Genomic DNA, 22,337 nt, shown 5'->3' on the forward strand with positions numbered 1-22,337 from the left:
ATAATGTAGAGACATTGGATCCAAATGACATTATTTCCTCTCACTTAGCTGTGGTAAGAAAGCAGAATGACAAATGCACTATATTTGAATTGAAAAAAATAAAATATATTCAGTCCAAAAGTTTTCAAGTTTGGATTAAACCCCAAAAGACAAGAGCTATGTTTCTAAATTTTTCTCCCCCACCCCCCTAAAAAAAAGACCCCTAAAACTTATGCCCTACAAAAATTATTAATGATTTACCTACCATGCTGGAATTTGAGAGTGATGATGAAAGTAGAAACACGCTTATTCTTAGGCACATAACCTTGGTCCATACAAATCCATGCCGAGATGATGTTAGCAATACTGCATAAGATTGTATTCTTGGCATGGAAGAGTTAAAACTACTGTAGTCCTTATTGCATTTCTTATAAAGATGAGGATGAAAGATGGACATTTACCTATAAACAGCTAAGTTTATTGATTTAGACACTAATGCTTCTTCATCAGAAATTGCCAAGTATTAACACTCAGATAAACATGAGTTGCAATTGAAATAATAGCGTATCACTTGAACTATTACATTACATGGTCTCTTCTGTGACTAGGCAACTTCATCTCCAAAGGGATTAGAGCACTGGAGAGACCTGCAAGATGATGTGTAGGAGATCATGTACAGTTGGAAAGACAGTTAAAAAGACTAAGTCCTGTTTTGCTAATTTCTGTAAATTCTCTTAATAGAATGACAGTCCCTTTTCTCCTGAGACTCAGTGCATTATCTTTTTTTTCTATCCTGCAGACTGAGGTTCCAGTGGTCTTTTAAAAAATCTGTAGAGAGCAGAATAATGCCATTTATCAGTTCAAAGTAAATAGAGGCAAAAAAATTGTCCTGGCTTTGTCTCTGTATATATTTAGCTGCAGTCATGTGCATGTCACAAAAAAGTTAATTTCTTCGTGCTCTGTTTACAGCAGCTAAATCTCTTGCTCTCTTCCTACAGTGAGTCATTGACTTCAGAGGACACAGCAATTCTCCTAGCTCATATACTCTATAAACTAAAACTATGGAAAGAAAAGTTGTAAAAGGCAGTCTGATGATAAAGACTTTTCTTTAGGAAGATGGGAATAAATGTGGACTGTAATTTAAGGTCCAAACAGGTAAGCTCTCCATTCTTTAATATGCAAGTGTTGACAGCATTTGGATCAATAATTTGCAGACTAGCAAAATTGCATAATACCCACAACTATTGAGCTGTCTGAGGACAGTGCCAGTACTTCTTGGAAGTGGAGCTCCTTCATTCTTTTCATTCTAAGGCATTCTCGCAGTTTCTCCTGGCTGCTCTTCAAGAAGCAGCAAGAGCTGAAGCAGAGCTGAAGCTTACACCTTGTTCAGAATTTTTGAAACATGTGCATTTAAGATTAAAATAGATGTGATTAGTGAATTACTGTTGCACTTGTTGTACAACAGTTTCTTCTCTTGTTTTATTAGAACCTATATACAAAAATACTTTTACAGTACAGGACAACTCCTCCAGGGCAGTTAAATGAACAATTCAGACATAGCATGTTACACTTGTATGTAGACTAGATCATTTGTTACTGATACAAGCAGCTCTACATGAGAATCTTCTGTATCCTCTGTAATATGGTGGTGGAAGGGAGCTTTATCAATCCATTATCCACAACAAATAGACTCCTCTTTTCCTGGTAAAAGAAGATGTGGATGAAAAAGCACAGTAATCTGTAATATTCTTCAAATAAATACATAGAAATCTCCTTTTGCTAAATGAAGGCCTAATTTTCACTTCACTCAGTTAAATGTTTGGAAAGAAGGATCTGGAAAAGACAGGCTAAACTAAACCATGCTGTGCTGTGGTTAGCCCATCTCCAGCACAGTTATTGAGTTGTCTTCTCTTGTAAAGCTATTTGCTCTCACCTCTGAGTTACTGAAAGGATAAAGGTGAAGGACAACAATACAATGAGTACCATAAGCTTACTTTTACATATTTTAATGACCAAAATATTTGGCCATGTATGTGAATCAAATGAGTCATTAATCCCCTTGACTCCTCATTCTAACTACCACACTGAACCTCAGTGTATGCGCCAAGTTTAGTCTCTGTTGATTTATCTCTCTCCCTTTCTGACCATACATTCAGTAATATCAATACTATAAAAAAACCACTAGCTGGGCTGCTTGGTTTGGTTTCACTACGGTTTGAATACCAACCCCCTGCAAAGACCATTCTACACTATGAAGTGTTGTTGTCATTAATGACTGCCTAACTTGAGCCCCAAGAAGAATCCTGTATCCTGCAGAATTGCAGGCCAGAGTATAAGTACTTAATATTTATTCATCTGATGCTTCAAACAAGTAACACTGAACAAAATGTTAGGAGATTTTCATAACCATAGCTTGCATTATCAAAGCAGATGGAGCACTCTGAACAAACTTTCTTCTTTATTTCAATTAAGTAACTGCCATTTTGGAGAGTGCAGACATCCTCTGACTCTTGTGAAGTGTGTTATTTATAATTATGTATCTTTCTGGTTTAGGATCTATTTTTAGAATGTAGTCTACATTTGTTAATAGAGAAAACACAAAGTCTAATATGAGGCTCTTGACTATTCAAGTAAGAGCTGTGTATCCTGAAATAACAATGATAAACTTTAAAAGAATTGAATTGCAGAGCAGAAGGATGTTACAGAGTCTTATGTGTTTCTAGTAAATTCTAAGAAAATTGGAAATACTACAGGAATGGTCATAGGTATGGGTTTGGGAGATTTTTCATAATAAAATATAAACATTTTGGAAATGGGGTCTTCTGTCGAGAAATGCTTGGGTCCTGAAGCTACTCTTTCTGTTCTTCTCAGAGACATTTTTATTTTCCATCATGTGCTTACATGTTCACTGAGCCCTTGTAAATGTTACTGTGGCAAGACCACTCCTGATTTCCACTGAGTCTGAAAGAGTGCACAGGAGGGAGGAAGGAGGGGAACTGTGCATAACTGGACAACACCCCATTCTCAAATCAATCTTTCATTTATACACTAAGCAACTGATGTAAAACTGATAGCAACCTAGCATGGCACATGGAAAGGAACTCAGAAAATCTGTCTGTCTCATCATGCATGATTTCTAAACTAACTAAAATATGACATCATGTTTTAAGGAAGATAAAAGCAAGAGAAAGCATCTTGAAGATGAATGGCATAATCTTAGCCTAGCCAAAGCATGCAGTAGAAATGTAACATAGCCTAAGCAGGAAAGCAAACACGAAAGAACTATGATTCTGCATATCCATGGGAGTCCCACTACCCATCAGCAGAGCCTAAAAGATCAGTCTCAAGAATTAGCTTAAATATAGAAGCAGCTAAAATTAGCATAATCTTAATAAAATTATAAATTCCTTTTTTTTTTGTTATTTTGTACTTTTATAATGCCTTTCAAAGTATGAAATATTCTTTTTTTTTTTTTTAGATTCTTTTTCTTTCAAATCTTGTCTGGTGACAAAAGATGCTCTAAATAATCTGGTGAATGTTAAGCAAATCATTCCATAAATCAGATCCAACACCTTTGCATAATGGTTGGGCAGCTCCCCCAAGTGTTTACCAACCATTGGATTGTGTGGTTTCCAGCAGTCTGTGGACAGTCCTCTACTCTGATACAAGAGCATAGTTGTAGGCGGGTAATGAAATATCTTGGTATACACTAGGTAGAGTGTCTGACAGTCAGAAAATAATGGCATGAGAAACAAGTGTGATGGGAAAGGCAGTTTGTGTGAGCACCACAGGCTTCCCTTGAAATGAAACATATGAGACAAAAGCCAAGGCATAAGGTGCATCCTTAAGTACATTAATTATTAGCAGCAGGGCATTGGGAAAACCCCTCAAAATGAATTTAAATTAAAAATAAAATCTGCTATAAAGAGAAAATATTTGTTCCACCTTAACATCATTTAGGTAAGGGTAAGCACAAAAAAAAAAAAGCAACAATGTCAAAAGAGTGGATCTCAGCTTTTTGGGTACTGTTCAGAAACTACTTTGTGTATGTAGAGATCAGTAGAGGCTGTGCTGTATCCACATCCTCAGACACAAATTCCATGTGTTAAACTCTTTTGGTTAAAAAACTCCTTGGGGCCTCCGGAGTTAAGAGGGATTTCCAAATGGTGACAAAACTACAGGCATATTGTTGTGTAGACGTGTCAAGTCATGACAGTGCTAGCTTTCTGTTAACAGCGGCAAAACTTTCAAAACGAGATCAAGGTCACCCAGATGCTGCAGGGCAGGATAACCACCAGTTCCTTAGGAACTGATAACACAGGGTATATAGGACAACAGCCCCTCGCCTGGCAAGTGCTGACTCGACTGTTCCTGGCATGCTTTGTGAAATTAGGTAGACTGCTCGAACCCTAGGAATCTCCCCACCTTTACATCTCTCTTATCATCACCTTTAACTACAGCCCCGTGGGCATTAAGAAGGGCTGAGCCACAACTTCCTAAAGATTACTGGGAGCAGTCTGCCACCTACTGCTTAGACAAGATCTTGGTGTTTGCAGCTTCCCATTTACCATAAGAAAACCTGCTTTCATATTTATAAGAAATTATAAGAAAATTTGTTTTAAATGGGATCTAGCCCACTCTGATGCTTCTGAATCTGAAGCTAAAGTCATCTTGGATGGTAAAAGGTCAATTACATTCTTCCAGAACTAACTTTTGTTTTAAAGGAGTAGAAAAGATATTACTAACAATTTTCTTCTAGATAACATGCAGAAAGTTGATAGGTAAGTTAGTGTCAAATGAACAGATCTTGCTGCCTCAGAAAATAGCAGACTTCACTACTACACTTGGCTCAGGGATTAACCCGTGATCTTTGTTTTCACAGACAAGAACTTCTATTCTGTTATATTCAAAGGCAAAACTTCAAAAGATTATTATTTTTCTGACCTCTGCTAGACTGTGTTCATCTTCATCTATGCTTAATTCACACAGCCAGCTAATACAACAGACACCTTAAATGGAAAAACAGAGGAAAAACATTTTTTTGCTGTTGATTACTGGCTTAGCTGTGCTATATTAAATTTCCATGCTGACCACAGACTTTCCACCAGTGTTTTCTTACCTCCTGTTGATTACAGTGATGGATTCAATCCATTGTATTTGGCCACTTCGTCTAACACTGGGAATTTCAGCTGGGGATTTTTCAACACTTTGTTATCTGAAGTCCAATGCTGTTGCCACACAAAGATACTAGCTTTCTGTTGAAACCAAGGAAAGATATATTTTTTCTGGAAGCACATGTTTAAGGCCTAACAAGTTTGAACTTTATATATTTTTAATTCTGGGAAAATCTACAACATAAAAATTTAAAAATCCCAATCTATTAATGGATAAGACTGTAGTAATTTGAGAAATAATTCATGGCAAGGAAATTCCCACTTCCAAATTCTCCTTCAAGACCTTGTACTAATGTAAGTACAAAAAATGATACACTGAAAGCAAATTTATTGTTGTAACAGATTTATATTGCTTTTAATAGTAGTATTCCGATTTTAAAAAGGTACTTCTTGAGACAGATGAAGTAATGATCAGAAATTAATTATTAACTTTGTGTTACCTCCTGCAGTACAGAGCAATGCTGCTTGAAGCACATGCAGACAAGACATGAAGAAGGGACACACAAGGATATGTACGAGATAAAAATAGCAAAGGAAATGTGAAGATATGCAAAACACTTGCCTTGCAGCCACTTGAGAGCACTCACCTAGGCAAAGGCTGGAAGAGGTAGGCTCTTCTAGATGGTAAAGGCAGGAGAAGTGAAACATGGAACAATATGGTAAGCTGCAAATATCTCGGATTTTGGGCAGGGGTATTAATCTCTCTAGGAAACTGAGAGGAAGAAATAAATTCTCCTGGGGGAAAGAAAATACAGAAACCCACAATGAAACACTAATATTTTGCATAGGGATGCTGGAAGCCACAAAGTAAAAGGAAACAAAATCCCATGTGTTGAGCTGGTTACAAATTGGAACACTGTCAAATGCGGCTTCAGGCTTTTTAATTTTGCTTTTAATCAGCAAAGTCCAAGCTGTGTCCCTGTTTACTGGTTGAACTAAAATAAATTTAGGGCCACAACTGAACAGTTTGTCCTTTGTCTGCCATGTGCTAAGTCATCACTTTGTGCTTCTGTCAAAAACTGGGTGCACCAGCTCTCTAAGCACTGGTCAAGTCAGAGAGAAACCCAAATTTTATTCAAAGACATAACTGCTAGTCACTTTTACATAAGAAAAGAACAGCAAATAAATTAAACGCTTAATTTTCTTTTAATGACTACCAAAATGTTCATTTATTCAAATACAGTAAACTAACAATTCAGTTTTAGTCTATTTCTGTATAGAGTATTCCACACCTTACTTGACTTCAATCTTATTTGTGCAGAGAAAAGTTTTCTTGTAAGGGTCAGGTTGTTTCAGATGATAAGATTCACACTGAAATAATTAATCAGCATATCTGGTGTTATGCAAATAATTACCTCTTCATAAAAAGATTCAGTTTGAACATGATCAGTAGCTAAAAAAAAAAAAAAAAGGCTCAGTGCCTTTTTTGCTAACAAACCACTTGTTTTGCAGATTGTGGGTGAAAACCATCAGTAAAAAGCTTGAGCAATTATGAAATTGGCTTATATATTCATGAATTTTATTCTTGATTTTCCTATAGTGGAAGATATTTCTCTTTTCAAAATGCAATTTGGACCAGAAGCAGAAAAAAAAAGAATTCTGTCATTTTATAATAGGGAACACGGTCCATTTAATGACTATTATAACATCACCCCTATTAAGGGACAGTTCAAGTATTTTTAAACTCAATATACCCTCCTCTCAAGTGGATAGCTCTTACTTGCTGACCAACTAATTCAATAAACACTCTAGCTAATTTCACTGTTAGGTAATTTATAAAAAAACTGCTTAATTTATATAATCCATAACTGGTTTATTAGTACAGTACAATAATAATTTGTATTTTCCACAAATTAAGAGGTATAAATAAGGATATATTCGAGCTTCTTTTATTACATGCCTCTCTGCCATACACTAAAAATAGGATAGCAGAAGTTCAGGGGAATTTGGCCAAAAACAAACTAGCACTAAATAAGATTACATAACTGTCCATATGCTTATGCTTAAAAACAACAGCATATGCCTTATATACCACTTGATGGTCACGATCTGTGTCAAAGCAAAGCAAAAAGAGTGGGAAGATAATATGGATAATATACTGCCTGAAATGGATGCTAGAAGGGGTGTTAACTTACTGCATGCATGTCTGCCTTGCTGCTTGTGTTTTCTCACATTCATCTACTTCTATTTCCATTAATTCAGCCAAATGACCCAGTGATCTGGATATTAAGAGTGAAATGCTTTTTCATCACCAGAATCTGAAATACCAGTATCCCTGCAAGACTGAGAAATTGGTAAGAGACTCAATGATTAGGTCACAACGAGAAAAACGAAACCAGCAACAGCATGAGGGAAATGAAGGTGAAACGGTAACAATCTAAGAAAAAATACCTACCAACTCAAAAGAAAACAGAAATTTACAAAGTACTGCTTCTGCTTATTACAGGAAGTGGGAAAGAGCTTGAAAATCATGCTGACTGAAGATTCTTTTTATGACTCACTGTGTCCGGCAATCCTACACTGTAGCTGTCATTCAATAACGGGGAAAGGCAAAGTATCAGCTTCTCTATGTCCACGGTTTGCAGTGCAATTCAGCATTACTGCAGTATATGCTACATCCTCCTTCTGTTATTAATGTGTATGTAATCTGATTATCACTCTAAATAGCTCATAACATGAGCTTTATAAGCACCTGTACCCATCTTTTCTGAGCCTTCTTCCAAGGAGAGGGTGTGTTGCCTAGGAATACTTTCCACCCTCCTTCAGACCAGCATTAGCAATCGCTGATGTTGCACAGAGAGCTTAAAACATTTCTCACATAAATGATGAGACCTCTTCCCTGTGAACAATAAAGGTAAGAATATGCCTATAGGGAATACCACACACTTCTATGGATTCAATCACTTTTTCTTCACGAGCTCTACAATGTTGTTTGGAGATTCAGAGTCAAGGACTCCAGGGTAATTGCACGTGACCTCTCAGATCTGAGATCTATCTGCATCGAGGAGGAGGCACAGATTCCAGGATCAAGGTTTTTCCTGGCTCCATCAGGAGTTTCAGGTTCAAATGTCAATTAAATCAGACGCACCTTGTGCCATTAGTGTGTGACATGCCAGCTCTGCCACACACTGACACGGTGGCTTTGTGTGCCGTTCTTTGCTGTGAGAAGATACACCAAGATGTAAAGCTACGCATAGGAATATACCCTGAAATTTCATCACTGATGATTTTTAGGCATTCTGACTATAGTTAATTTCCAGTTTTTCATAGCAAAACAGGGACATGGGGAAGGGGAGAGAGCAGCTTAAGTAGCCTAGTAAGATATGCATACTACAAACCACATACACTACACCAACTTTTGAAATAGTTGTAAACAGTTTCTTTGGAGAGCAGGATTAGATAGTGAGCAGCAGCATACAAAATGTGGAAAGCAGCAGGTGTTGGGCATCCCATTTTCTGTTCTATGGTGCTGGAGCTAGGGGTGCCTGGTGTAATCTCAAAATGAAACTTCTGAACGCTTTGAGAAATTGAACACAGCTCAATAAAACAGCTCTTGAACTAATGTGAAATTTTTTGTGTTCCAGCAGATAATTGCATTCTGTTGTACTTCAAAATGTTTATAAAACCAAAACATAGTTTTGCAAAATCCACCATGAAAATAAGTTCTAGTTGTGGATCATTAATATAGGGTATTAAACTATTATTGGGGTGGGAGTCTCTAACAGATATACAGAAGATAACTTTAGATTAAATTGTTATAAAAGCAACACAGCTTTCACATATTATGCAATTTAGATCTTCCAGGCAGAGCCTTTTCATTGCTTCTGCTGCTATTGGTAGTGATCTGTTCACAGATGAATTAGAATTGAGGAATGTTATTAGGCAATAAAATGTTCTTTTGTTTTTGTGACAACATCTTGCAGCTGTATCATTCATAAATGATTAGTCTGCATTTCTAAGCTAGCAGTCATTCTAAATGGTAAAAAGCATACTACTGGACTATTGGAAGCCTTAAAAAAAAAGGAAAAATTAAATATTCATTGTGATTTACATTCTTTCTCACAGGGCTATAATTTCAATGGCTTGGCTTGCAAGTTATGAGATTATAATTTCCTCTATTCTTCTCTGAGCTTCGTGAACAAATTTTGATGAAACTAGATATGCACAAGAACATTCTTGCTCTCTAAAAATAGTAAGACTTTAAGGATCATCTGAGATATTGTGGGCAAGGTTAATAATTCCTGTTTGTTGCTTTGTCAACAATTATTTCCATTGGGCATTATAATCTTACTTATTTCTACTTCTTGGATTTGACCCCAGGGTAGGGAATCAGAGAATTAGTACTTACTCTTCCCCTATTGCTCTACAGGCTGCAGTGAGGAGTCAAGAATATATAAGTGACTCCTTCACAACTCTTGCTGATGAAAACTGTATTGTGTAAGCAACAGCAACCTGTTGCTTGGTTTTCAAAGGCCCTTTTGGTTTGGATGACCAAATTTAAATACCTGCAATTCATGAATCTCCCCATGATTCTGAGTAGTTCTACCAAAAAATTCCAATGATTGAATTTTCCTACTGTCCTACTGTGCTCCTGAAATACTTCAGTGCTCAAAATAACTTTTCTAAACTTTTTTTTTTTAATTTTTGTGTTTTGTTACCCTAACTGTTGAATATAAATTTCAGCCACTCCATCAATGTCCAGTTTCTCAAATTAAAAGCATTCTCACTCTTGAACTAGCATTTAAATTTAACTTTCCACAAAAATCAACTTTCAATAAATAAATGAAGTTGACAATGAAGTTGACAATGCAATGTCTTAAGTATGTGAATTTTATAGGACAGACTAAAATACATAAGAAATGTAAAAGTTGACAGGTCACACTGTCACGCAGATCAATAATACACTGAATAAGGCTGCAAGATACACTGTCATCTGCTTTTGTTCTCATGTCTATAAAAAGAGGCAGGGAGAGATCAAAAAGAAATTTTGATTTTTTTAAATAGAAGTGTGCCTTTGCTAAAAAACACATAATCTTTAAAGGCTGTATTATGATACTTGAAAATTATTATACACAGGAATATACAGAAAAAGAAACATTAATGTACTTTCAACTAGTCAAATATTAGAAGCAGAAGGATGTTGTGAAAATAAATTAATTCATGTTCCTGGAGCACTCAGTGTACTGAACAATGTCACAGAAATGCCAATATGGAAATTAGTAAGCTTGAATATTCTGAAGCTTGAATAATAGAGCTGGTATAGTGTACACTAAATAAATCTTGGGCCAGCAAACTGAGCAATGTGAATAGAACACAGGATAGCATCCATGTGGATTCAATGAGTCCTTTCATCTTGTGGAGTGAATAAGGCAAAGTTCCCATGGATAAAAATTATACACAAGCATACAATTATTTGCAAAGGCAATCCTGATCTTCAGGAATTTTTTTAACTCTAAAAGACTTTTGGGTTTACAATGTCGATACTGCATAGTTATTTACGTATGTAAATGCAGAATTCCCTAGGTTTATTTTAAAAATCCAAACAGTTATGATGTGGGATAATATCATATACAACATCCAGATCTGCAACACAGATCTCTGATTAATATTAAGAATAATTAACAACAGAATTAAGTTGAGATCCACTAGAGAGGATGTCAAATATGGGCATTAGGTTTCCCAGCCTGAGTTATCCTGGAAAAACCGCGGTTTCCAGTTTAGCACAACCCACTACTGTGGGTTCTGCCTCCTTTGCCCTGTCTTTTGCAGCTTGTTGCTCTGCTAAGCCCTTTCTCCCACTCCTTGCTTCTACATTGGAATCTTCCCATCATCTTATTCTATTCCTCAGATCAATCCCTGTCTCCTTCCTAGACATCCCCAGTCTTCATTCTCAGCTATTTGTATCATTAAGAGTGTTTTGCTAGGCCAGATCTAGGTATTTCTTCTCCTTTTGCTTTCTCTCTTCTGTGAGTTGCCTGCATCAGTTTTCTTGAGAAAAAGTCCCCCCTACATAAGCAGTTCTTCTGTTCACAGTAAAATTTTCAAAAATCATAGCCTCACAGCTCTTCTTATCTTCCTAGTTTTCAGGTCTAGCCTGCAGAAGCTGATGGATTACTCTCTTTCCCTCTCAGTTGTTGAAGATATTTACCCATCCCATGAGTTCCATGTACAAAACCTACTCCTACCACACTGGCCAGTTCTGCTCTTCCAGAACTCCAATTTCTTATTTGCATAGGCCTTTGCCTTTCTCCCAGTCTGCTCCTTCTGCAATGCCTCTTTGTGTTTCAGGGCACTTCCCCGCATGGGCTGTGTCAACAATGTGAAGAAATATCACCTGGGACATCCACAGCACCTTTTATCACAAAATAGTCCCCAGGAATCAGATATTTCAAAGAACAGTTCACCTTAAGCAGGCTTGCAATGCTAAGGTGAAACATTCCCAAGACTAACTAAGTATATGGGAATTTTCATTGTCATTTTATCAAGGTTTCCACTGAACTTTTGTGTACTGATTTTTTTTCAATAATCTGACTAAATGCAATCAAAAGAGAAGGTAGTTAAAGACTTCCTGTATGACTTGGCTGCTATTTCATTTTACACACAATAAACAATGCATTTCTCCTTTATGTTTTCCTTTGAAAAAATACAACCACACATTTTTTTAAACAGTGGAATTTCATTACGAACTATTACATCATTGTGCATTGCTATTTAGTTCCATGGAAAGATTCTTTCTACTATGAATGACATCTGATATTTTAAGCAAATCTGTTATATTCACTTTTCTTACACCAGATGGACCCACATAAACTACTGAGACTGTATTGCAAATAATATTGGAACTTATCTATTGGAAGGTAAAAGAGTTACAAGACAATTTGTAGATTATCTTCAAAAGACACACCAAAAAGACGAGGTTATACAAGGGTATAGATGGATTAAGAGATCAAAAGTTAATACGTGAGTATTTACTGCACAAAAGCCAACGCCAAAATGAAAGGATTATCCAAACAGAAGAGGAGTCATTGGAAGGATGCTATGAATATGAATACAGATTGGCATGCATCACTGTAGTGAAGATACTTATTAATAATTTACCAAAATTTATCACAACGTTAATTAGCTTAGGCTACAGTTATTATCAAGCTATTAGCTAGGATAACAAACAAGTCATCATTTAAAGAGTCTATCAGGAAATATAGAATTATTAATAGGGAGTATCCAAAAGTTACCTGTTAATTAATGTCACAGAGAAGATAAATCATCATTATTATCTGCCTTTATTTTTAGACAAAACGTGTCAAGATACATAAAAATTTGATGTGAGCTTTGAACAGCTGGCAGATTGTCAGTATAGTCTTAATGCATCTTTGGGATAACAAAGAATAGAACAAAGACTGATGCAGGAATGTAAGTCTGATTTCCAGAAGGCCCTCTGTGTAACCTGCATTTTGCCATTTACAACAATTTTGCAGTAAAAGAGACAAGATCCAGGACAGGGGTTTCCAAAGGCATGTTACTTAATTAGATTTTTGTGGGACTTTTCCATTTACTTCTCCCCTTTCAAAATCTTTCTGTTATCCCTTCTCAGTCCAGTACTATAATTAGTCATCAAAGGCTTACTATTATTGTTATTTGGTAATCTAAAAATTACAATTATGAAGCATATTTTGTGTTAGTTATCCTAAATTCACGTTAAGCTGTGGCATAGCTCTTAGATCCATTTTTTAAGAAGACTGGATAGATCCCCATTACTTCATAGCAGAAAAACAGTAGTTGACTTTAGAGTGGATGGTCCTGCACCCTCCAACACTGAAAGTTAAGTAAGAGAGTAAAGTAATTATTTCCAGTTCCAGCAGGAACTCATTTTCTTCTAAGACAAGGAAAGGTGGAAAACTCTCTCATTTGTCCAAACAAATTCTGCCCTACCATTAGAGACTAGGAAGTGAAGTTATTTTGTCCACTGCTTGCTGCTAGCAGGCTAGATAGAAACTTGTTCTTTTTTACCGCTATAAACCACAATATATCTGCGTTAAAAGTAATAGGATCTCTGCTATTATAGATTGCATTTACAATCATAGTATTTACTGTTGCTGCAGAGAATCTTAGCATTGGCTCCACGGTAACTGTACTGTAGCTGGCTTGAAAAATTCAGCCATCCTAAACCACAGTCTTTCAGAAGAGGTGCTGATCACAGAAATAGCCAGTGGACTATTAATTATTTAGTGATGCACTAGAACTCTTCATTCCTTCCAGATTTCAATAATTGGATGGTAAGGAGACACCTTGCTCTCTAGACTGGAGATGACCTGAACTCTTTTGCAAATGGAAGTATTTAAATGGACAATGTCAGATTGACATCTGCAGTACTTCAGGTGAAAGATCTGGAAGAACTGAACTTGGGTTTGCTTCTCCAAAGTGGATTGAAGCAATCTAACATTTTATCTTTCAAGAAAGCATCAAACCTGTGTTTTGCTATTGTTATTTTGATAATGAGAATGGCTCTGGTATGATTTCTGACTCTGTAAGTGACTGGGAAAACTAAGGGCAAAACACCACCTGTGTCAAACACAGGTAGTAACAAAACTGCCATTGACATTAATGGAGTGAGGATTTTGTTCACTTTCTTTTTAAATTAAAACAGCAAACTTTTAAATTTGAGGTGTTAAAAATACCATTTTTGTATTCCAGCGTTTCTACAAACCTTTAGTTAAGCAGAAAAATGAGATCCTATCTCTAAAAATATCCAGAAATGAAAAATAAAAAATGACTGAACAAACCAGAATACGTTTTCCTGCACACAAGGTAACTTCATGCATACTTTACAATTAGACAGTAATGAAATCCTGGTCTACTTTAATTTCTGAAAGATATTGCACCATGTTGTATAATATAATTTCCCTAACTTCCTGTCAGAACTGCTAAACACACCTTCCTTGTTCACTTTTTCTCTGAATAATTTAAAAATCATTATTTCACTATCTCTCAAATTTTTTCTGTCTAAATCTGTGTCCTCCTTTCCTTTCATCAGTTGTTTGCATTAGATCCAAAGTTAATACCACTAGATATGCAAAAGCATGTCCAAAAATAGAGGAAAACACAGTTACTGAAATACTAGCTTGAGCTGAATAAATATACTGAAATATAATCTGTGCTACCTGATTAAAATCCATCCACGAAAACATTGCTTACTACTTTGTTACTTCAATTTCATTATGCAAGTGTCATTCTTCGTTTCTGAGTAATAAACAGCTAACAAGCTGTTGCTTTGCTTGATGTATTTTACCTACCTATATTAATGCAAAATAAATACTCAGACAAAATCAACACTCCCTGAACTAAAAACCCTCTGAGCCAACGAATAACAAAACCAGAAATCACTCCAAACCTGTACAAAACCTCTTCCATGCACTCAAAGAAACTCTTCTGAATCATATGACCTCCCTCTTAAATTAGATTCCTACAATTCCTAGTACATTAATAAAACATTAAATTTTTCCCCTCTCTTGAAGTTCTGTGAAGTTCTAACTAAAAGCAATTTATCAGCTTCCCAAAAGTAATGTTATTTTCCCAACAGTGCTATTTGATCACAGTGCCCCAGATTCAGAGGACTAGATTTATCAGAAGAATGACTGAGTAGTATTTAAATATCTTAAGCAAAATATAAGACAAGTAGTTTATCACAGAATATCCTGAGTTGGAAGGGCACCACGAGGATCACTGACTCCAACTCCCAGCCCTGCACAGGACACCCCAAGAGTCACACCATGAGCCCAAGAACATTGTCCAAAAGCTTCTTCAGCTCTATCAGGGTTGGTGCTTGGCCACTTCCGTAGAGAGCCTGTTCCAGTGCCTGACCACCATCTAGGTTAAAATCTTTCTCCTGTTATCCATCCTAAACCTCCCCTGACTCAGCTTCATGCTGTTTCTTAGAGTCCATATGTTGATGAAAAGGATATTAAAGGATACTAAAAAATTTAACACCTGTGGTTTTGATCTTTTTCCGCCAAGATAGTTTGTTCCACTTAGTTTTGTCCTCATTGCTCTCGTGATCTGCAGACTTTATGACACTATTTGAAGGGAAAGGCCATAGTATTCTAACGCAAGTCATATTAAAAAATATTAAAAATATTTATGCCAATCAGTAGGCATTTTAAGGAGCTCGTTATAATGCTGCCGTAGTTTACAACACTTTTGGGAAACCTTACATGTGGTGCAGAATATAGGGAAGTTGACGGGCAGCTCAAGTCCTGTAACAAATCTGGAGGGTGGTTAGCCAACCACATAAACCAGTGATTCAGGCTCCGCAGACTTAATGTGGCATTTTAACATCGCCTTTACAGTCACGTAAGTAATGTACACAATTAAACAGCGTGCTCTGGATTTTTAACTGTTCAACGCGCCTTTCACGGCCTGGAGACGCTTGGGCGGGAGCCCACCGGTCACCGACAGCCTTCAGGCGACGCGCAAGGGGAGCGCGGCGAGAACTTCGCCCCGCGGCGGGGACTTTGCCCCCCGGCGGCGCTGCGAGTGCGCAGGAAGCAATGCCTGTTCCCATCAGAACAAGGCAGGGCAGGACAGGGCAGGGCAAAGGGCGAGGATGGGAAGGGAGGAAGGAAGGAGGGAGGGCGGTGGGAAGAGGGAGGCAGCGCGGAGCCCATCAGGTGACCGCGTCCCGTGACGGCCCCGGGCCGCACGGCGGCTGCGCCGAGGGGGCGGTCTCGCTGCCCGAGCTAAGATGGCGGCCTCCAGCGCCAGGCTCTGAGGCAGCGGGAGCGGTGTAGCGGCTGCCGCCCGCCCGGCTGGCCGGAGGGTGAGGGGTGAGAGCTCCGCTCAGTGCCCCTTCGCCCTTATCGCCGGGAAGGCGCATTGCTAGTGGGGGCAGGTCCGGGCAGCGCAGGCTCCCCGGCCAGGTAAATACTAGCGGCGGGGGAGGTGAGGGGGCGGTGGCAGCCCCCGCCTCCTTCCGCGGTCCCGGGCGCTGCTCAGGGCTGGGTGGGCGGCCGGGTGGGGAGCGCGCCCGGCCCGCGGGGCTGCGCGGGGAGCGGGCTCGGGGCTGGGGCAGCGGCAGCGCTCGCTCTGCCGCCCGGGGGCTGATGCTGCCGCCGGCCCCGCCCCGCTCCTGCCCTAGCCGTGAGGGGCCTGGGGCTGTGAGCTGGCGTGCCTCGTCCCCAGCGTGGTACCTGTCACCAGCTGCTCGCAGCCCTTCGCTTCCTGTATCCGAGCAGAGGAGAGGGCTGGGGTTGTTCTCCTGATGCGGCTTCTCTAGCCTCCGGGTAGAATTTGTCCTCTTTCTTAGAAGTGTACTGACGTGTCCATTAATAAAAGACATGTTATTTTCCCCCTCCTATCCTCAGATCAAAATGTACTGTCAGGAGATGCTTTGGGGAATAATTTATGAGGGGTGGGAGAGATGTGGCAGAGATATGCTCTCACAGAGATGGGATTTTATTTCTTTTTTGAGTGCTACTAGTATGCCTGAAGAGCATGAGCAGAACTAGATGCATCTTTCAGAAAATCTACCCTTAATGCTTTTATTTTTCCAAGAGCATTTGAATTTGTTCCATGCATGCTTTTAGCTTGCTTTCTGTTTTCTGAAAGTCAAAACAAGTAGTCATATTGCATGGTTTTCTGTCTGCGGTGAGCTGCCAGCAGTCTTTGGGATAGATTTTCCTGTCGAGTGGTGAGAAGCTTGTGCCTATATAGCTGTGCCTCTGCTGAGGGCTGAGTTTTGGGCCACGTTAAGTGTCTTAGCACTTCAGTTTGGGAGGGAGAGGTCTTTTTTCTCTTTCCGGTTTGGTGCTCTCAAGCTAAGGGAGTGTTTGAGCAGTCTGCTTCCAGGGAAACATAGGCCTAGAAGTTTATTCAGAGACTTCCTGTGAATGCACTTCATCTCTGCTGTGTGGCTGCTTTTGAAGTTAATGTAATCTGAAATGTGTTTTCCCTTTTTCTCCTGTGCTCTTTCACAAATAAGATCTGCGATGGTTGGAGTAGATGAAATTGAGTAGATAACTGCTTTGTTTCATGTTATTTAGCGCTGGTTAGAGAATACTGCATTTCAGAAAATATTCCTTGTTTTATATTTTAAGTTCTCTGAAGCTGAAGTGTTGTTTCTTTTTGTTTTTGTTTTTTTTTGTTGTTGTTGATTGTTAGATTTGTCTGCATAGGCTACTTGCGTGTAGGGAGATATGTTGAAAAGGAGGAGGCTGTTGAAGGGACTACTAGTGACTTGAGTTTAATTTTAGGATTGAGTTAGGAAGATGCTCTGCAGTCTGATGGATAAAATCAAAATAACAGAACTAGTTTTAGAGATGTGAAACTTATGCTTGGCTCTAGCCTGCTTTAATTCATAGATATGCTTCTTGGTCTTATTCCTACCTACTATAGGCAGCAAAGTGCCAGACCACTTAACTAGAAGTAACTGGTGCCTTTCTATTATTACTGACGGTTTTTTTCACTTGCAGTAGATATTTGAGTGTTTGGAGTCAGAGTTGAATTTCTGTCCCTGTGTTCCAGGAACTTTAACCTTGTATTTTAGTCTTGTTGGAACACATTTTTTAAAAGATTCATTTTGTATGTATTGCTTGCTCTTCTGGGTGTCATGTGGCATTTTTCATAGTTTCCAAACACGTATTTTTCCTGAGGGACTGAATCACTTAGTATTTCCAGATTTTTAAGTGATATGCTGAGGCTTGGTCTTTAAAGCCAGATGTGTTTTTCGTACTGTGGAGGTGACTTTGCTTTTGACTTGTTTGAAGCTCAGTAAATGAAACTTACTGACTTAATAATTCTTCTGCTGGCATTCAACTATATCTTGAAGTGTTAACCTTCAACTGCTTAGCTTCCTGATTTGCTTCCAAAAAACTATTCTCATGTTAAAAAAAATTAACAACTCTCTTGCCTCACTAATAAAACAGAATATTATTCTGAAGAAGTATGTCAGGATTGCTAAACTATGATTAAAGGGAACACTTTTTTTTTTCCCTCCTTCCTTCCCTTAATGGTTATGTAGTTTTGTTCTGATACCTGTCTAGCTGGTGAATCAGATTGGTTCACTGGTAAAGCAGAATGTTAATATAAATTTAAAAGAAGACCAAAATCTTGCATACTTTTTCTTATCCTCAACACTGGTCCTCAGTGAGGGAATGGGTCTCCTGGAGGATGGAGTCCAATGTTGTCACCATCATTTATGGTAGTAGTAAGGCTGAAATTCTCAGTTTGTTTCTATCCTAGGCCACTGAATGTGGGGTTGCTGCTATCACTGAGGCAGGTTGCATGTAGCTTCTTTTAAGAGTCTGGTGGATTTTGTCTCCTTCCTCTCTTACAAAAGGGCCTGGGAGTTCCTACACTACAGATGAAATCTGTTTCCACAGCTAATTAGGCTATAGTACTTTAGGAGAAAAGTACTGTTCAAGGAAGAGGAAAAATTAATGCTTGTTGGAAAGAATCTGTCTGAAGGCAAAACTCTGCCAGTTAGTGACTACAGCAATGAGAGAGGAGACTGAAACATAGCTGAAACATTTCAATGCAGGAAAGCTCACTTATTTAAATAATGGCTTTAAAGCTACAGAGGTGTAGATGACTGGAAATCAGGCTCCATAACTATAAGCAAGCAGGCAGGTATGTCGAACCACAGAATAACAGAACCTTAGGGGTTTTTTTAGTGCTTTGCTGTAATTTCTTTCCAGTTGGTCCGTTTTTCTGCTCATACTATGTCTTCTCTCTTTCGGAAAACTCAGACTTGAGCTTGCTATGAGTATCTGTCCCTGTGTAGTAAAGACTTTCCAGGAATTCTAACTTGTATTCAGCCATGCTGGAATAAGTCTTTAAAACAAAATTACAGTTTCGTATCTGTGTTTCTCTTCTTCTTTTGCCCAAGAAATCTCAGTTTCTTATCAGTGTTTCTTTTACTCCTCCCTGCAGCGGAACAGAATAATAATCCTGTGTGGGGCTCCGAATCCTGCTTTGTTAAACCTTCATTTAAGAAAGATATCAAGACTTTGTAATAATAGAAAGATAATATAATCAGGAAAAATCTCAATCTGAATTTTTCACTAAACTTTGAACCCATGTCCAAACTTTTGACTCCATTTAATAAATTGAAGGAAATTTATGTGTAATTACAGCTGTGCCTATTGCTTTGATGTCTGCAAGGTCACAGTTTTACTTCTGACTCCACAAGTGCTGATTTGAGACTGACTTGTCTCGGTTTCCTGAAATAGATTGTTTTCCCAGATGGTAGTTTTTGTCTAAAGAATGTGAAATCCTGGAAAAGTGGAAAGCGCAAGTTGAATATAGCTTGTGTAATATACCTACTTGTATAAAAGGTCCCTTTTGACTCAAACTATTCTATGATTGTGTGTTGCTCAAACTGAGGCAGGGGGAGTCCTGGAAGCAGTTCAGGCCCTTTAGTTTAAAGGGATTGCTATTTCTGGTACATGAGGCATGCAAAAATGTGGTTTCAGCTCTTCCCCTAAAGCTTTTTCACTGCTATTTACAGTACTACAGGAACCAAATAGGAAAGTATTGTTGAACTTCAGTCCTCTGAAAAAGCTGATTAAAATATCCAGGGGATATTTTGGAGAGTGCTTTAGTTAGACTCCCAAAAGAAGTTGCAAGTTGTAGACAATACTTTGCCTACAGAATCCTTGGATTATTTGACTACAGTCTACTTTCAGCATGCCCACTCTGAACCAAGAAATCATGTTTACAAACTGCTACTTTCAAAGTAGTTTTTGCCTCTGCTCCAGTGGAAATAGAGCAACTGGGTATTTCTCTACTATCAAACCTTTGAAAACCATCAGTATGGGATACACAATAGCTGAGCTGTGAAGTATTCAAAATAATCTTTGAAGTTGTTGACTTCTCTACTCCTAGATGCCCCAGCACACTAAGATGATTGCTCAAGTTAGTGCCTTATTGCCCTGTATGCTCTTATGAGTGAGATAACAAATTTCACTCAATTTTTGTGTTAAGTCAGTCAGCTTTTTAAAGGAGTATTAATTCAGGAAGAAGAGGTGAGGGTAACAAGAATGTTGTCTTCTTTTAGGAAATTAATATATAATTAAGCAGGCCTCTATAACTTACACTGGCAATATGGCTAAACTTGATTAACGGTAAAGGCTGATGTGTTCTGCGAAGTCAATGGTTGTACTGTCTTAGGTGCTAAAATGACAGTGTATCATACTGTAGATAGTACAAGAGGGATGCCACACTGGTTCTGCTGGAATGAGTGAAGGAAGAGAACTTCCTGGTTTCTTTTGAACTATCTTTGTCTTTGGTATGAACCATTATTTTCTTGCTCTTATTGTGGAATTCAAGACAACTGGAAAATAATTGCTGGGTTTTACCGCAGCAGCTCAGAACACTAGGCTATTGTTAGCCTTTTCTCTCTGTTAAACTGATGGAAAATGTGTACAAGAATTAATTGTTACTAGATTTGGGCATATACTGCCCCTGTGGTAGTCTCCTTGGTGGGAGGGATGGTTGCAGTCACTGTCCAGAAGCACAGTGAGTAAAGCATCAAAGCTAAATTATTTTAGTGGTTTTCATCTAAACAAAAAAGCAGTCTGGTGAATTTGTCACTTGCACTTCAGGTACAATAAATACTTCATGCATCATAGTATACAGATTCTAGTTAGATACTGGTGTTAAAGTTACTAAAAGCTGTTGGTAGCTCAGAAATGAAAATTTATTAGTTCTGTAGTAGTAGATATTTGCAACCTTGAGAACAGCTTGCTTTAAATATTCTAGAGTAAGTGGTGTTCAGGTCCAGGAGACCTAATAGAGCTTGGTAGAGGAGTCTAGTATTGGTGAAACTGGAATTAAAGATAAATAGATCTTTTAATCCTCTACTTAGTGAAGCTAGTCTTGTTATAAGCCTCTTATTTTTACTAATACTTCACTCAATGTCAAGAAAATGGCGTTGAAAGAAAAGCATGAAGATTGACTATATGGCATGTTGTTCTGAAAGATAACTTTAGAACAAAATTACCAGATATAAAGTGTGCTACTGTACAGTAAGATGTAGTTTAGATTGAGCATACTGTTCTGACTCTTATCCATGGTAATAATAATAATAGTTCTTAAACCAAGCAAAGTTGAGAACTTCAGGAGTAATCATAGAATGCTTTGGATTGGAAAGGACTTTAAAGATCATTAGTTCCAACCTTGCTGCCATGGGCAGGAACACTTTTCACTTGACAAGTTGATCAAAGCCCTGTCCAACTTGGCCTTGAGCACTTCCAGGGCTGGTTTAATGGGTGTTGAGAACTTCTCTGGGCAACCTGCTCCAAGTACCTCAAATCCTCACAATTAAGAATCTAATCCTAACATCTAACCTAACCCTCTCCTCTTCCTCTGTCAGTTTAAAGCTGTCACTCTGTCCTGTCACTACATGCCCAAAGCCCCTCTCGGGCTTTCTTGTTGGTCCCATTAGGTGCTGGAAGGCTGCTCTAAGTTCTCCCTAAGTTTCTCCATAGGACAGGTGCTCCAGCTCCCTCCTTGGCCATCTTTGTGGCTCTCCTCTAAACTCACTCCAAAAGGTGTGGACCAGGTCCTTATGTTGGGAGCTCCAGAGCTGGACACAGTATTGCAGGTGGAGTCTCACAAGAGCGGAGTAGAGCGGAAGAATCGCCTCCCTTGGCCTGCTGGCCAGTTTTCGTTTGATGCAGCCCAGAATGTGGTTCTGGGCTGTGAGTGCACATTGCTGGATTGTGTCAAATTTCTCATCAACCAACTCCCCCAAATCCTCCTCTGGACTGCTTTCAAGCCATTCTCCACCAAGCCTGTATTTGTGCTTGGGATGGCCCAGCCCAGGTGCAGAGTCTTGCATGTGGCCTTGTTGAACTTTGTGAGGTTGGCATGGACCTACCTCTTGCACCTGTCAGAGTCCCTTTAGATGTCATCCCTTCCCTCCTGCCTGTTGATTGCACTACACTGCTTGGTGTCATCAACAAACTTGCAGAGAGTCCACTGTCCATATCCCTGACAAAGGTGTTAACACAGTGCCAGTCTCAATCTTGACCCCTGAGGAATGCCACTTGTCACTATCTCCACTTTAACATTGAGGCATTAACTTCTTGAGTGCAACCCTCCAGACAATTCCCTATCCACTGGGTGGTCCATCTGTCAAATATGTGTTACTTCAGTTTAGGGGCAAGGATGTCAGGTGGGGGATAGTGT

General features: G+C 38.7%; 1 protein-coding gene and 1 long non-coding RNA gene across 4 annotated transcripts in view; one reads left to right on the forward strand and one right to left on the reverse strand.

Annotated features, from left to right (window-relative positions):
• The window catches only part of LOC148225176 (uncharacterized), a 60,344-nt gene extending 54,468 nt beyond the window's left edge, over positions 1 to 5,876 (reverse strand). For both annotated transcript variants that reach the window (XR_015803821.1, XR_015803820.1), the window contains exons 1-2: positions 5,741 to 5,876; positions 5,099 to 5,234 (exon numbers count right to left, since the gene is read on the reverse strand). This is a non-coding gene — a long non-coding RNA (uncharacterized LOC148225176). The remainder of the gene's footprint in view (positions 1 to 5,098; positions 5,235 to 5,740) is intronic.
• Positions 5,877 to 15,907: 10,031 nt separating this feature from the next.
• DNAJC13 (DnaJ heat shock protein family (Hsp40) member C13) overlaps positions 15,908 to 22,337 on the forward strand; it is a 56,412-nt gene continuing 49,982 nt past the window's right edge. For both annotated transcript variants that reach the window (XR_015803829.1, XM_014878394.2), the window contains exon 1: positions 15,908 to 16,066. The gene's annotated coding sequence lies outside the window, so the exon portion shown is untranslated. The remainder of the gene's footprint in view (positions 16,067 to 22,337) is intronic.

Source organism: Sturnus vulgaris, chromosome 1, assembly GCF_052056855.1.
Source record: "Sturnus vulgaris isolate bStuVul1 chromosome 1, bStuVul1.hap1, whole genome shotgun sequence".
NCBI lineage: Eukaryota > Metazoa > Chordata > Aves > Passeriformes > Sturnidae > Sturnus > Sturnus vulgaris.